The sequence below is a fragment of the Podarcis vaucheri genome, assembly GCF_965113315.1.
Source record: "Podarcis vaucheri genome assembly, chromosome: 2".
Taxonomy (NCBI): domain Eukaryota; kingdom Metazoa; phylum Chordata; class Lepidosauria; order Squamata; family Lacertidae; genus Podarcis; species Podarcis vaucheri.
The window spans coordinates 15,347,499-15,363,744 of record NC_138760.1 but is presented as its reverse complement, the minus strand read 5'-3'; the positions used below and the strand labels follow the sequence as shown (position 1 = coordinate 15,363,744).

Here is a 16,246-nt window from a genome sequence, read left to right as displayed (position 1 = left end):
GAACAGAAATCAGACATTGCTCTCAAACATTGCTCTGGCTTTGCTTCTAGGTCACTTCACTGCAAGTTCTCGGCTCCAAACTTTGTCTGGCTTTGTCTGTTGAAGGAGAGGGGCTCCACCCATTTGCTGCCTTGCACTGAGCCCCTTAATCCCCCTTAATGGCTCATCACCTAGGCTATCACCTCACCAGGAGGCTAGTCTGGCTATTCCAAGAATTAAACCTGGATTAAATTCTAACACTTGCTGAATGCAGGGATTAGAGAGGTCTGGCACACAGCATAACAGCTAAACTTGTAACAATATATAGCTGCCATGTGCTTTGCAGCCACGTTCTCCTTGGCTCAAGGTTCCCAGCAGGGCTGATCCTGCTCTTATAGAGCTCATCCTATTCCCTATCCCTTTGGATTGTAAGGCTTTAATTCCCTCATATTTGGTGAAAATTCCATTCAGGTTTTCCAGGAAAAAAAATCCAGCGCCTGTTACACTTTATAGCTTCCAACATGTGCTATGCCTTTTACCGATGTGGCAGCTTTGATTTGTGGCTCCATGGGGAATTATGGCCTGTTCTGTAAGAGATAATCTTGGGTGGGGTGAGGGGGGCCCATGTTTTGTGTTTTTAAAAAACAAAACAAACCCACACCTACATTAAAAAAAACACACCTGCTTCTTAATGATGGGACTGATTAGAGAGAGAGAGAGAGAGAGAGAGAGAGAGAGAGAGAGATGCAGAGTTGGAAAGAACAAATCTAACTGCCCATTTTATAAGCCCTGCACCCTTCCTAGCAACTGATATGAACATTAAATGGGCAAATATTTCCCCACCATTCCTCTTCATCTGCTAGATTTGCACGTGGCAGACTGCAATTAAAGTTTCGGGAGGAAGGCTGGCTCTAAGCTTTTGTATAGTGCTTGAGAATGTTCACAGAATCATAGAATTAGAAGGGACCCTGAGGATCATTCTAGGCCAACCTATGCAGCTGTCCTATGCAGCTATGTAGAGACATCACCTTGCCAACGAAGGTCCGTATAGTTAAAGCTATGGTTTTCCCAGTAGTGATGTACGGAAGTGAGAGCTGGACCATAAAGAAGGCTGATCACCAAAGAATTGATGCTTTTGAATTATGGTGCTGGAGGAGACTCTTGAGAGTCCCATGGACTGCAAGAAGATCAAACCTCTCCATTCTTAAGGAAATCAGCCCTGAGTGTTCACTGGAATGACAGATCCTGAGGCTGAGGCTCCAATACTTTGGCCACCTTATGAGAAGAGAAGACTCCCTGGAAAAGACCCTGGTATTGGGAAAGATGGAGGGCACAAGGAGAAGGGGACGACAGAGGTTGGACAGTGTTCTCGAAGCTACCAGCATGAGTTTGACCAAACTGCGGGAGGCAGTGGAAGACAGGAGTGCCTGGCGTGCTCTGGTTCATGGGGTCACAAAGAGTCGGACACCACTAAACGACTAAACAACAAAAGAGGCAGGATTACAACTTTAAGCTGTGCATATGCCTTGTTTGTGCTTCTGAAAGTCCTAATGCAATATTAATAGCAAAAATACAAAAGCAGAGAAAACTAGATCAACTGTAGCAGAAGTAACCCCACATCATGACTAAACGACTAAACAACAACAACTCTCAGCACCCATAACAAACTACAGTTCCCAGGATTCTTTGCGGGAAGCAACGACTATTTAGACTAGAGTGCTATCCGAGTGCTATAAATGTATGGTGTGAAAGTGGATGGTCTTTGTTTCTGGGGCAGTTATATGATGAGCATTGATCCTGATTAGCTTGTGGGACGTTTACATGCCTTCCCATTAGTTGTTTATCCATCCAACACTTTCCAGTGAACTTCCCATTACTTTCCAGAAAGCCTGGTTGCATTTTTCTAAGTTGGATAAGTTGCGCTAGGAATGACAGAGTGCTGTAATCCGCTTTAATTGTGCAAACCTAAATTTCTGTTGTGCCCTTGAATCCCTCCTGCAAATTACTGACAGTCCGGAGGCATCCAAACCCACTTTTAAAAAGCATCAGGCTTTTTGTGGTTTGGAAAGTGACAGAGGGATGCTTTGAAAAGCGTGGAATGAACACATGATTAATGGCAAGATGTATAAACACCCCATAAGCAAACCAGGATGGATGCAGTAAAAATGGTCCTTGTTGGCTCACAAACAAATCAGAATGAATGGTCAATAAAGACCAGGTAAAATCTAAACTCTGTGTAAACGTTACATGGGGAAATTAGGGTGGATGCTCAGTAAATAGGTTGCCTGGATGAGCTCCTTTTATCTGCCCTGAATCGTCCCTGAATTTCCCCCATCCACTCATGGGAGGTGTGTGCTTCTGCCCTGGAATGGGGGATGTGGGGAGTCCGCAGCCCTCAACAAACTGTTTTTATACAGAGATGACTGGTGATTCCTGCAAGATGAGAAGGCAGACTTGTTGGCACTCAATGTTTATTTATACTTTTGATGGAGCCTACAAGAGCCATGGTTGAGGCTCAACTCATCTCCCTATTTGAAATATTCATTCCTCCCCAAAATCAGCTCTGGGGCTTCAGAGGTTTGTTTTCATTGCCCCCCTCCCCGCTCCCCAAACCCCTCTGATAAACTGTCAGACTCAGCATCCCCTCCTCCCTTCTCAAATTACTTTTTGACCCAGAGTAACTGTTTTTATAGAGCTTTTGGCTGTCACGCACAAAGCCTTCCCTTCCTGCCCAGGAAGCTGGGGAGTTATGGAATTTGTCTGCTTTGAAAGCCTCGGTTTCAGCTCGTCTGGTCTTCTTTGGCTGTAAACTGTCTTTCTCGGCCTGAAATGTGTGGAAAGTTTAGCTGCTGCCCTCCCTAGCCAAATAAGATGAGTCTAATGTCAGTTAGGAATTATGAGAGCTGGCCTCAGATCCTTTGTTGCCTGAGGCAGAAGACAAGATGGCGCCTCCTTTGTTCCTGTGTTCCACGTTCAAAAGCTGAGCAGACTGGCAGCTCAAATCTTACTTTGACCCTGGTCATGGGACAGGGTCCCCCACTGTACCTTAGGGCAGCATAGGGGGCACAGGGCAGGTCGTGTGACACACACAGTAATGTCTGCTCTCCACACCTCAGTATTTGCTGCCTGAGGCAACTGCTTCACTCTGCCTCATGGTAGGAGTGGCTCCGGAACAGAGGGAGGATGAACACTTGGAGCAGGCATAGGCAAACTCGGCCCTCCAGATGTTTTGGGACTACAACTCCCATCATCCTTAGCTAACAGGACCAGTGGTCAGGGATGATGGGAACTGTAGTCTCAAAACATCTGGAGGGCCGAGTTTGCCTATGCCTGACTTGGATGAAGGGCCGTAGCTCTGCAGTGGAGCATTTACCTTGCATATGGAAGATTCTAGGTTCAACCCTCATCTCCAGGTAGGGCCAGTGTAGACAATACTTGAGCTAGACAGACTAATTGTCTGACCTGGCAGCAGGCAGCTTGCTATGTTCCTAAGATGTTGCAGAAGGAATGATCAGCCCCTGACCTGCAAAAGTGCCCATGATAAATAAGAAACCGAGGTGAAGGCATCTGCATTAAACACCTTCTCAACTTGTAACCCGCTTTTCAATAAAAGAATTCTTCCCAAAGTAGTTTTACAAAATAAAAAACACAACCAATAAAAATATATTCCCTAAATTCCAGCTCCATTATAGTTAAGGCTCCAAACAGGTGTTTTTCCTCTGTGGCTTGCTATGAAAGGAAATTGGATCTAAGGAGCCCAGATCTAAACGAATACAGCAAAAGATATTCACACACTTCCATGTGTGCATTCTTTCTGCGGTCTTCTTATCCCATCTCGCTTCCTTTCTCTGATCGCTGTGAACATGCTTTTGTGACTGGAGCAGCTGGGGCTTATCAGAGAAAATTCCTGGGAAGCAAGTTGCAATCACGGAAGCGTTGTGTCCTAAAAGCCATTATCCCACCAGAGAAAAGGAAAACTACACTGGTACAACTAGCAAATCTAGAAGCAGCAGCAAGGTAGCATATGTACCAAATAACTGGCAGCCCATGGGCAAGTGATAAGCAATCGACCAATACTCAAAGAGTTTGTTGATAGCTCTCTGCTTTACAACCATCTGGAAGCCTTTGCAACGATGGGAGGATATTCATCTCTATTTCGTATCTGTAACAGTAATGCTCAGGAACATTCCCTGTTGCAACTGTTTATGCACACCCGGAGGAAGGGGGGGGGACACCCCAAACTAAGACAGCTCCTTCTTGCTGGTCTAATGAACTGCAACTGCAGATGCAAAAGGACAGCTGAACCAAAGGTTCCTCTCCTCAGCTGACATGTGCTTGACAAAGCAGTCCACAGCACTGGTCTGTTCACACAAGTAGTGTAATGTGAAGGATGGATTCCCACAGAATTGTGTAGCGGATTGGCTCCAGAGAGCAAGCAGGCATTCCCTGATTTGGGGAGTCCAGGTCCGTATAGTTAAAGCTGTGGTTTTCCCGGTAGTGATGTATGGAAGTGAGAGCTGGACCATAAAGAAGGCTGATCGCCGAAGAATTGATGCTTTTGAATTATGGTGCTGGAGGAGACTCTTGAGAGTCCCGTGGACTGCAAGAAGATCAAACCTCTCCATTCTGAAGGAAATCAGCCCTGAGTGCTCACTGGAAGGACAGTTCCTTAAGGTGAGGCTCCAATACTTTGGCCACCTCATGAGAAGACTCCCTGGAAAAGACCCTGATGTTGGGAAAGATGGAGGGCACAAGGAGAAGGGGACAACAGAGAACGAGATGGTTGGACAGTGTTCTTGAAGCTACCAGCATGAGTTTGACCAAACTGCGGGAGGCAGTGGAAGACAGGAGTGCCTAGCATGCTCTGGTCCATGGGGTCATGAAGAGTCGGACACAACTAAATGCCTAAACAACAACAACAACATCCTTTAAACCAGGGGCAGCCAACCTAAGGCCCGTGGGCTAGATGTGGCCCAATCACCTTCTCATTTTTTTAAAAAAATGTTATTTATTAATGTTTCACAAACAATAAAAACCAATTCCAACATTTAAACTACAAAAGCAAAACAAATAAAAAATACACAGTAGAAAAACAGTTGATAGAAGAAAGAAAGAAAAATAGAGAATAAAGAATAAAGACAAAGAAAAACACCAAAGTTCAGACCTAAAAACAAAAAATAGATTAATATTTTCAAATATTATATTTTCTTCACTAGTTTCTTGACCTCCTCACACCTCCCATTTTGTATTCCAATTCAAATATTAAATTCAGCAAATCCTTACCCTCTAACATTTATCCTTACTCCATATATTAACCTATTATTATGAATATCCATTTCCAATTATCAATCCCTATTTACATTTTCTTAAGCATCTCTTTACCAGTACCACTTATTTTCAACCAGACATCTTGGCCCAATCACCTTCTCAATCCGGCCCATGGATCGTCCGGGAATCAGCGTGTTTTTACATGAGTATCATAGAATCATAGAATCATAGAATCATAGAATCATAGAGTTGGAAGAGACCACAAGGGCCATCGAGTCCAACCCCCTGCCAAGCAGGAAACACCATCAGAGCACTCCTGACATATGGTTGTCAAGCCTCTGCTTAAAGACCTCCAAAGTAGGAGACTCCACCACACTCCTTGGCAGCAAATTCCACTGTCGAACAGCTCTCACTGTCAGGAAGTTCTTCCTAATGTTTAGGTGGAATCTTCTTTCTTGTAGTTTGGATCCATTGCTCCGTGTCCGCTTCTCCGGAGCAGCAGAAAACAACCTTTCTCCCTCCTCCATGTGACATCCTTTTATATATTTGAACATGGCTATCATATCACCCCTTAACCTCCTCTTCTGCAGGCTAAACATGCCCAGCTCCCTTAGCCGTTCCTCATAAGGCATCGTTTCCAAGCCTTTGACCATTTTGGTTGCCCTCCTCTGGACACGTTCCAGTTTGTCAGTGTCCTTCTTGAATTGTGGTGCCCAGAACTGGACACAGTACTCCAGGTGTGGTCTGACCAGAGCAGAATACAGTGGCACTATTACTTCCCTTGATCTAGATGCTATACTCCTATTGATGCAGCCCAGAATTGCATTGGCTTTTTTAGCTGCCGCGTCACACTGTTGGCTCATGTCAAGTTTGTGGTCAACCAAGACTCCTAGATCCTTTTCACATGTACTGCTCTCAAGCCAGGTGTCACCCATCTTGTATTTGTGCCTCTCATTTTTTTTGCCCAAGTGCAATACTTTACATTTCTCCCTGTTAAAATTCATCTTGTTTATTTTTGCCCAGTTCTCTAATCTGTCAAGGTCGTTTTGAAGTGTGATCCTGTCCTCTGGGGTGTTAGCCACCCCTCCCAGTTTGGTGTCATCTGCAAATTTGATCAGGATGCCCTTGAGTCCATCATCCAAGTCGTTGATAAAGATGTTGAATAAGACCGGGCCCAAGACAGAACCCTGTGGCACCCCACTAGTCACTCTTCTCCAGGATGAAGAGGAACCATTGATGAGCACCCTTTGGGTTCGGTCAGTCAGCCAGTTACAAATCCACTGAGTGGTAGCAGAGTCAAGACCGCATTTTACCAGCTTCTTTACAAGAATATCATGGGGCACCTTGTCAAATGCCTTGCTGAAATCAAGGTAGGCTACATCCACTGCGTTCCCTTCATCTACCAGGCTTGTAATTCTGTCAAAAAACGAGATCAGGTTAGTCTGACATGACTTATTTTTCAGAAATCCATGCTGACTATTGGTGATCACAGCATTCCTTTCTAGGTGCTCACAGACTGTTTGCTTAATGATCTGTTCCAGAATCTTCCCTGGTATTGATGTCAGACTGACTGGGCGGTAATTATTTGGGTCCTCTCTTTTCCCCTTTTTGAAAATAGGGACAACATTTGCCCTCCTCCAGTCTGCCGGGACTTCGCCTGTTCTCCAGGAATTCTCAAAGATGACTGCCAGTGGTTCTGAGATCACATCTGCCAGTTCTTTTAATACTCTTGGATGCAGTTCATCTGGCCCTGGAGACTTGAATACATCTAAACTAGCCAAATATTCTTGTACTATCTCCTTAGTTATTCTGGGCTGTGTTTCCTTTGCTGAATCATTTGCTCCAAATTCTTCAGGTCGGGCATTGTTTTCTTTATCGGAGAAGACTGAGGCAAAGAAGGCATTGAGTAGTTCAGCCCTTTCTGTGTCCCCTGTTTGCATTTCACCATCTTCTCCTCTGAGTGACCCCATTGTTTCTTTGTTCTTCCTTTTGCTACGAACATACCCATAAAAGCCTTTTTTGTTGCTTTTAACCTCTCTAGCAAGCCTGAGTTCATTCTGTGCTTTAGCTTTTCTGACTTTGTGTCTACACGTGCTGGCTATTTGTTTGAATTCCTCTTTGGTGGTTTCCCCCCTTTTCCATTTTTTGTACACATCCTTTTTTAATCTTAATTCAGTTAAAAGTTCTTTAGATAGCCACCCTGGCTTCTTTAGGCACCTTCCATGTTTCCGTCTCATTGGTATTGCCTGACGTTGTGCTTTTAGTATCTCCCTCTTAACAAACTCCCAGCCATCATGAACTCCCTTTCCTTTTAGTATTGTTGTCCATGGGATCTCACCCAGCACTTCCCTAAGTTTTATGAAGTCGGCTTTCTTAAAGTCAAGAAATTGAGTCCTAGTATGCTTGGCTGCTCCTTTCCGCTGTATAGTAAACTTCAGAAGAGCATGATCACTCGCGCCTAATGATCCTTCCACTTCTACCCCACTAACCAGGTCATCAACATTGGTTAGGACCAGATCTAAAATGGCTGTTCCTCTTGTTGCTTCTCCCACTTTCTGGACAATGAAGTTGTCTGCAAGGCCAGTGAGGAATCTGTTTGACCTTATGCTCTTGGCTGAGTTTGACGTCCAACAAATGTCCGGGTAATTGAAGTCCCCCATTACTACTATCTCCCTTCCTTTTGCATGCTTGGCCATCTGTTCCAGGAAGGCATCATCTATGTCCTCCGTTTGGCTTGGGGATCTATAGTAAACTCCCACAATGAGGTCTCTGTTATTCTTCTCTCCCTTAATTTTGACCCAAATGCTCTCACTTTGGCTTTGAGGATCTAAATCTTGGATCTCTTCACAGGTATACACATCCCTGACATATAACGCCACTCCTCCTCCTTTCTTGTCTGGTCTGTTTCTCTGAAATAGATTGTATCCCCCCATTATTACATTCCAATCGTGGGACTTATCCCACCAGGTTTCAGTGATGCCTATTATGTCATATTTAGTTTGCTGTACCAAGAGCTCAAGCTCATCTTGTTTATTTCCCATGCTTTGCGCATTAGTGTACAGACATTGAAGTCCATTAATCATTCCCCCGTGTCTCTTATTTAAGGATTTTTTCCTCCCACCACTAGGTCCGCGTGCTGTTTGCTCCATTTGGTCTATGACATTTGGATGATCATCTTCATTAATTGATAGACTCCTACCTTCAGGAGCACTGTCTCCCTCCCCCACATTAGTCAGTTTAAAGCCCTCCTGATGAGGTTTCTGAGATTTTTGGCAAAAACATTTCTCCCAACCGTTGTGAGGTGCAGCCCATCACTTGCCAGAAGTCCATCTTCAAGAAACTGCAGTCCGTGATCTAAGAATCCAAACCGTTCCTGTTTACACCATTTGCGGAGCCAGCTGTTCACTTCCACTATTTTCCCCTCTCTCCCTGGGCCACGTCGTTCAACTGGGAGGACAGATGAGATGACAATTTGTGCATTTAGTTGCTTCAATTTCCTGCCGAGAGCCTCGTAGTCTCTTTTGATCTTCTGGAGGCTATTGCTTGCAGTGTCATTGGTTCCCACATGAACCAAGAGGAAGGGGTATTTGTCAGTGGGTTTTATGATTCCTTGCAGTCGTTCAGTTACATCTTGGATCTTAGCCCCGGGGAGACAGCACACTTCCCGAGACATCTTGTCAGGCCCACAGATCACTGCTTCTGTTCCCCTCAGTAGGGAATCCCCTATCACCACTACACGCCTCCTCTTGGGTTTGGTCGGGGTTCTTCCGTGAGCTGTCCGTTCCAAGGTCGCCTGCACATTCCCTGAGGACTGACTTTGCTGCTCGTCTTCATATACCTGATCGACTGTAATGAGGGAGAGATCCTCAAATGGAGTCTGCTCTTTGTCTTCCATGCTAGGGGAGTAGAATGTGTCCTTTTATTTAAAATGCATCTCTGGGTTATTTGTGGGGCATAGGAATCTGTTCATACTTTCCCCCCAAAATATAGTCCGGCCCCCCACAAGGTCTGTGGGACGGTGGACCGGCCCATTGCTGAAAAAGGTTGTTGACCCCTGCTTTAAACTCACCCGAACAAGCATATTAGAGAGGCTGCTCTACCATTAGGCAAAGGGAGACAACAGCTTCAGGCAGGTCTTTTGGGTACATTAGAAGGGCAGTTACTATGATTTTTTAAATAGATTTCTTACTCTTTTTTTTTTACTTCCAGGGTGGGAGAGAGGTGCTTAGGAGGTTTTTCTGCCAGATACCAAAAGAGGAGGAGGGAGTATACAGCTCTGGATCAGGCAGCAAAATTATTTGGGCCCAACTCTCTGTATCAGTCACAAATCATTCCTGAACTGACTCTTCGGGCCAGGGCAACAGGCACACACCCAAATGCTCAAAGTGTGCTAAATGCATTTTGAGTTGTCCAGCAGAGGAGCAAAATTCCCCCACTTCCCAAATGCACTGCCTCATTTACAGGCTCGAAATGGAAGGAATTCCTGTCATTTCCCTGAGGGTGCGCATGCCATAGATTTTATTAGGAGGATATTACCAGGGCAGCAAGTTATGCATGTTTCTCTCTCGCTCCTTTAATATTTTCCCCCTATGTATTTCTTTCCTCTTTTTTTGCTTGTGGACCCTTGCCCCAGTGCTGCAGAATGATGCTGTGTCCAGAGACTTGGGGGTGGGCTGGGGGAGACTTGTGGCCTCCACACCGCCAGGAAGAGATCCTTTGCTACAGCTGCTGCTGCAGGGGAAATTAAGACTGCTTTCAGATAAAGAACTTAGAGTGTTGTTATGTACTGAGTTGAATAGGATCCAAAATGCAGCAGTCTGATTGGTCCTAGAACAATAGGATCCAGAATGCAGCAGTCTGATTGGTCCTAGAACAATAGGGTCCAGAATGCAGCAGTCTGATTGGGCCTAGAACAATAGGATCCAAAATGCAGCAGTCTGATTGGTTCTAGAACAATAGGATCCAAAATGCAGCAGTCTGATTGGTCCTAGAAGAATAGGGTCCAGAATGCAGCAGTCTGATTGGGCCTAGAACAATGCAGCAGTATGATTGGTCCGCAGGAGCCACCCAATCCAGGTGGAAGTGAATCTGCAACCTGATTGGCCCACAGGAGAATCCCGGAATTAGCCAATCATGTGCAGCCCATTGTGTAAATAATGTATATAAAAATTGTGTAAATAATGTATATAAAGCAGATATTGTGGGGGAACTTTCATTCCTCCTCACCACTATGAGCTGAATAAAGAGCATGAAATCCACTTTCGACTCCGAGTATATTTCAGGTGTGATCACCATGCCTCATTCATGCACGTTCTATTGGGATGATGGCGCTGATGTCCAGATGACATAATAACCTACCCACATTTCCCCAATGCTGCTAATGTCCTTTTTTTCTTACTGTGGGAAAACCCTCCTTTGGCCGCCTTGGGTGAGATGCTTCTCGTGAGATGCCTTGCTCACAGATGGTATGTTGGACTGTCCAAATAATGTAATCTAGCTGCAACCTCTTCTGTGCAAAAGGAAGCCCTAGCACTTATTTTAAAACATCAGAAGGCTATTTTAAACTGCATCCCAGATTATAATTTTAAAATACATAACTGTGAAGATACATAGAATGAAAGGGTTTAAGGTCAGTGAGAAAGAGGAGGATTGGTTTGAGAAGACATTGAATTATTTGAGTAGGTTTGAACAATTTGGGGCAATTAAAATGTTAAAAGTTAAATAAACCTTGTGGAAGGAGGAGTGTTAAGGTATATAGAAGTGTATACAGTGGTACCTCGGGTTAAGTACTTAATTCATTCCAGAGGTCCATTCTTAACCTGAAACCATTCTTAACCTGAAGCACCACTTTAGCTAATGGGGCCTCCTGCTGCTGCCGTGCCGCCGGAGCATGATTTCTGTTCTCATCCTGAAGCAAAGTTCTTAACCCAAGGTACTATTTCTGGGTTAGCGGAGTCTGTAACCTGAAGTGTATGTAACGCGAGGTACCACTGTATATGGTTAATTTGAATATGTAATTATTGAATATTATTGAATATGTATATTATTGAATATTGTATACCCAGTGTAACGGCTGACTGGGGGGTTTCACTGTTTGTGTTTTGGTGGTTGGTAAAAAATATTTATTTATTTATTTTTAAATTAAACTGCATCCCCCTGTCTCCTGATCACTTTTGGTGTCTGGAGAAGCAGGCATATTGAGAGGTTTTGCTTTCTAATCAGGATCACAGAGGCGACCAGGCCCCTCTCCCCCATACCAGAGCCCAACCTGATTGCCTTTAGGGATGTTTTTGGGATTTTTTAAGAATGCGTGTATGTTGGGCTGAACCACACGCACCATGTAATTTGTCCTATGGGATCAGGAAGGGTGGAGGAGAAGGCAGTGGTGAGACCACTGCATATTGTATATACACAGAGAGACACAGAGTGCTAATGCATTCTAGTGTGGAGGAAAGCAAACTGCAATTCTGCTTACAGCAGGATTGCAAAAGCTGGGCAGCGCTTGGAGGAGGAGGAGGAGTTTGGATTTGATATCCCGCTTTATCACTACCCTAAGGAGTCTCAAAGCAGCTAACAACCTCCTTTCCCTTCCTCCCCCACAACAAACACTCTGTGAGGTGAGTGAGGCTGAGAGACTTCAGAGAAATGTGACTAGCCCAAGGTCACCCAGCAGCTGCATGTGGAGGAGCAGGGAAGCGAACCCGGTTCACCAGATTACGAGTCCACCACTCTTAACCACTATACCACACTGGCTCTCTTATGGAGCCTTCCGTCTGGAAGCATCCTAAGTCGATAGACATGTAGGGTGGGTGGGAGGAACAAAACCATTTCTCCGCTATCAGTGGCAAGCCCACCTCGGGGGAATCCTTGGGAAATGATGTGGCATCTTCTCTTCCAAGGTTTGAGCTGAAAGCACCCACCTGCACACTTTCAGCTGGCTGCTCTACGGCTGCCACCTTCTTTTCCTCTTTTTCTTGGGGAGCAAAGTGCTCCACAACTGGCTCCATGGGAGGGGAGGAGGTTTGCTCCACTAGGCTGCAGGGAGCATCCTTTCTCAGCAGGTGGAGTGAGCTGCAGAGGTAGCGATGGGGCAAGGCGAGCAAGGAGACTGTGACTAGGGAGTGAAAAAGTGTGCATGCACATAATTCCCTGCCCACAACTTTGTTGTTCCCCTAGTAATGGAATCTTGCAGTGTCAGTGAATTTCCTGCGTGTGGGGTGGAGGGAATGGGGCTGGGGGTTGGGCAATGCAGGCGGGACGTGTGTGTGTGTCTAGGGCAGTGTCATTTCCACCCAGCTTTGCCATGATGGAGAGCAGCGCATCTGCACAATTCATGGCCTGCGGGGTGCTCGGCGCAACCATTCCGACACTGCCGGTGAAATATGTGCTTGCCGTGCATCGCTAATGCGGGCCAAGCAGATGGCACCGCAGCCATTAAAGGAATAAATAACGGGCACTACAGCCTGCCTGGCATTGGGAGTAGGTGCTCTCTGCCACCTGGACAGATCCCTCCGAGCAGGGGAAGGGAGACACCTAATGGTCACCCCTGGACTACACAGCTAGGCAAGGTGTCCTGAAGTTTCTCCAGGGATATTCTCTCTCTCTCTCTCTCTCTCTCTCTCTCTCTCTCTCTCTCGCTCCCATCTCCTTTGAAGTGGGTGTAAGAATATAGAAAAATCTCAACAGTTTCTAATAATTCCTTATCTGTTTTTGAATGCATATAGCACCTTATTTTGCTCTAAGGGATCCCAAGGCAGTTTTACCTTTCAGGAGGCTGTTTCACAGAGCTTTGGCTTGTGTGCATGTTGCATTTTAATTCAGCAACCATCTCCCCCAAGTTCCCATCAGTGTGGCAGGTAGACAAGGTAACTTCAGGGTCAGCCAGAGCGGTGGGTAAGACCAGGGGGAACCTGGATTCAAATCTCCCAAGCAGCCACAAAATGTACTGGGTGATCTTGGGCCAGCCAGTTGTCATTGCTTAGCCTCGTGGTGATGTTGTGGGAGCATGAAGTGGCAGGACAGCGCACACCATGTACATGGCCCTCAGCTGCTTGGAGAAATCGTGGAATAAGCAATATGCAATAATACATATTGTTGTGTACCGTTGTTCAGTACCCAGCTCCTGCCAACCTAGCAGTTCGAAATCACGTCAAAGTGCAAGTAGATAAATAGATACCACTCTGGCGGGAAGGTAAACTGCTTTTCCATGCGCTGCTCTGGTTCGCCAGAAGCGGCTTAGTCATGCTGGCCACATGACCCGGAAGCTGTACGCCGGCTCCCTCAGCCAATAAAGCAAGATGAACGCCGCAACCCCAGAGTCGGTCATGACTGGACCTAATGGTCCCTTTACCTTTTACCTTTAGCCTGGCTTGAGCCTCCACGGTCTGAGCCACAACACATATAATGCAGAATAAGGTGGCTGGTGGCCACTGGAGCTGATGGGATGGAAAGCAGAGAGACCAACAGGAGATGGAGCCAGAAAGCCAATGACAAGCAGAGCTCACACATTCTAGTTTTATTGTCACCTTCCCTCCTGCTCAGTTCCACAAGGGTAACACTGGGACGAAGGAGGAAGAAGCTGACAGGAAGTACCCTCTGGACCAGTTGTAAGTAAGGTAGGCAGGTGGTGTTTGAGGGCAGATGAAGGTTGGTGGAGCAATGCCCCATTCAGCCTAACTGACCAGCCTCCACTGTACTTGTGATACAGAAATGGCAGAATTTAGGCTTAATAGCTATTGTTGGAAGTTTGTGGCTTGGCAGTGTGGAGAGAATAAAGTTTGAGAAAGAACTTCTTTGAAAAGTCCTTTGAGGTCAGAGCTAAATGGCAAAGAGGGCAACAGCCACTGAAAGGGTGAGGTTCTCTGTGGCGAATCAACATACAGAGAGTAGCAGCAAATGGTTGGGTGAATCAGTCTAAACTTTCTTTTGAACTTGCTGCTGATCGGCTTAACTGAGTAACTGGTGCTATTGAAGGGAGTGGGGAGAGATTCCTTTTTGTCTCCATCTTCACTTAGTTCAAAATATTATGTTGTTGTTGTTGTTTAGTCATTTAGTTGTGTCCGTCTCATCGTGACCCCATGGACCAGAGCACGCCAGGCACTCTTGTCTTCCACTGCCTCCCGCAGTTTGGTCAAACTCATGCTGGTAGCTTCGAGAACACTGTCCAACTACCTCGTCCTTTGTCGTCCCCTTCTCCTTGTGCCCTCCATCTTTCCCAACATCAGGGTCTTTTCCAGGGAGTCTTCTCTTCTCATGAGGTGGCCAAAGGACTGGAGCCTCAGCTTCACGATCTGTCCTTCCAGTGAGCACTCAGGGCTGATTTCCTTCAGAATGGATTAGTTTGATCTTCTTGCAGTCCACGGGACTCTCAAGAGTCTTCTCCAGCACCATAATTCAAAAGCATCAATTATTCGGCGATCAGCCTTCTTTATGGTCCAGCTTTCACTTCCATTCATCACTACTGGGAAAACCATAGCTTTTACAATACGGACCTTTGTTGGCAAAGTGATGTCTCTGCTTTTTAAGATGCTGTCTAGGTTTGTCATTGCTTTTCTCCCAAGAAGCAGGCGTCTTTTAATTTTGTGGCTGCTGTCACCATCTGCAGTGATCATGGAGCCCAAGAAAGTAAAATCTCTCACTGCCTCCATTTCTTCCCCTTCTATTTGTCAGGTGATGGGGCCAGTGGCCATGACCTTTTTTTTGATGTTGAGCTTCAAACCATATTTTGCACTCCAAAATATTATAATTGTCTATCACACCCTCCTTTAGGATTCTTCCAGGTGGGGGTTTATTGTGGGAATGATGCTCCTCATGCATCCATATATTTATATTTTTTGCCATGGCCACATGATGTTATCATCATCAAAACACCAGGCTACATCTCCCCATCCCAACCCATTAATTTAGGGCTACCCTTTCCAGGATAATCTGATAAATGGGGTGTGATGCCTACAACCCATTTGTTGTATCTCAAAGACCTGTTTACAATCTGAAGTCCCCTTCTGGAATTTCTTTCCAAGCTAAAAAGTCTCCATTTGGCCTTTCCTTGTAGGGCTGACAACCCAAAGCTCTCCATCATTTTAGCTGTTCTTCCTGGGTCCATATTATACCCTATTTGAGATAGGGTTCCTCTGTCTCCCATGTCAATTACACCCTTTACAGAAAACAACAGCTGGCCTTTGATTTTCCCCCATTAAGCTTGGACGCTTGGCTCCCATCTCTCAAATGAGAGAAGCATCCAAGATTTTGAGGATAGCTGCTGGCATTTCCATGGTTATGTCTTCAGCTCCGGATGGGGCACACAAGCATTGAGTCTGTACTCCCCAAGGAGTCTGGATTTCTGAGTCTAACCTCTCTAATTGGTAGCTCTCCTGGAAAGGTGGCGAGGGGATGGACGTAAGGGCATTTCGTGTCACGGTCAAGCCAAAGAACGCTGCTCTTTCCCATGAGTCTCTCTGCTCGGGACTTAGGTTCATGCTGTTGCCACGGCAGCAGCGTTACCTCAGCAGCTGCCTGGGCATAATTAGGGGGGCATAAATCACAGCTGCCTGGCACAGATGCTGGGACTGGCGTTGTCCTGCCGGCTCGACGTCTCTGAGCCCAGCCAGGTCATGGGCTGAGTTGACAGGACCCACAGTATGATGCCTCCTATGAGCTCAGGGCACAAAATATTGCCGCCATTGGCGGCCTTCACTTCTGACAAGGCCAGAAGGGAGTATTCCCCCTGGGATAGGAGTCATCTTGCGGCATCTATCCAGTGCTGAATTAAAATTCATGTCCTGGTGGATCTCTCTCACACACTCTCCCTCTTTCTCCCTCTACAGTTTCAAATTTTTGGCAGATCTTTCTGAAATCTGGGTGCCACCTGAATAGGCAATAAGTAGTAGTAGGTTTGGATTTGATATCCCGCTTTATCAGTACCCAAAGGAGTCTCAAAGCGGCTAACATTCTCCTTTCCCTTCCTCCCCCACAACAAACACTCTGTGAGGTGAGTGGGGCT

The 16,246-nt window shown here is 45.9% G+C and overlaps 2 protein-coding genes across 2 annotated transcripts in view; both read right to left on the bottom strand.

The window, feature by feature from the left end:
• The window catches only part of NFE2 (nuclear factor, erythroid 2), a 195,854-nt gene extending 186,121 nt beyond the window's left edge, over positions 1-9,733 (bottom strand). Inside the window, exon 1 of the mRNA XM_082212697.1 lies at positions 9,724-9,733. The gene's annotated coding sequence lies outside the window, so the exon portion shown is untranslated. The remainder of the gene's footprint in view (positions 1-9,723) is intronic.
• Positions 1-16,246, bottom strand: part of GPR84 (G protein-coupled receptor 84) — a 223,123-nt gene that overhangs the window by 164,707 nt on the left and 42,170 nt on the right. The gene's annotated exons all lie outside the window — the stretch shown is intronic.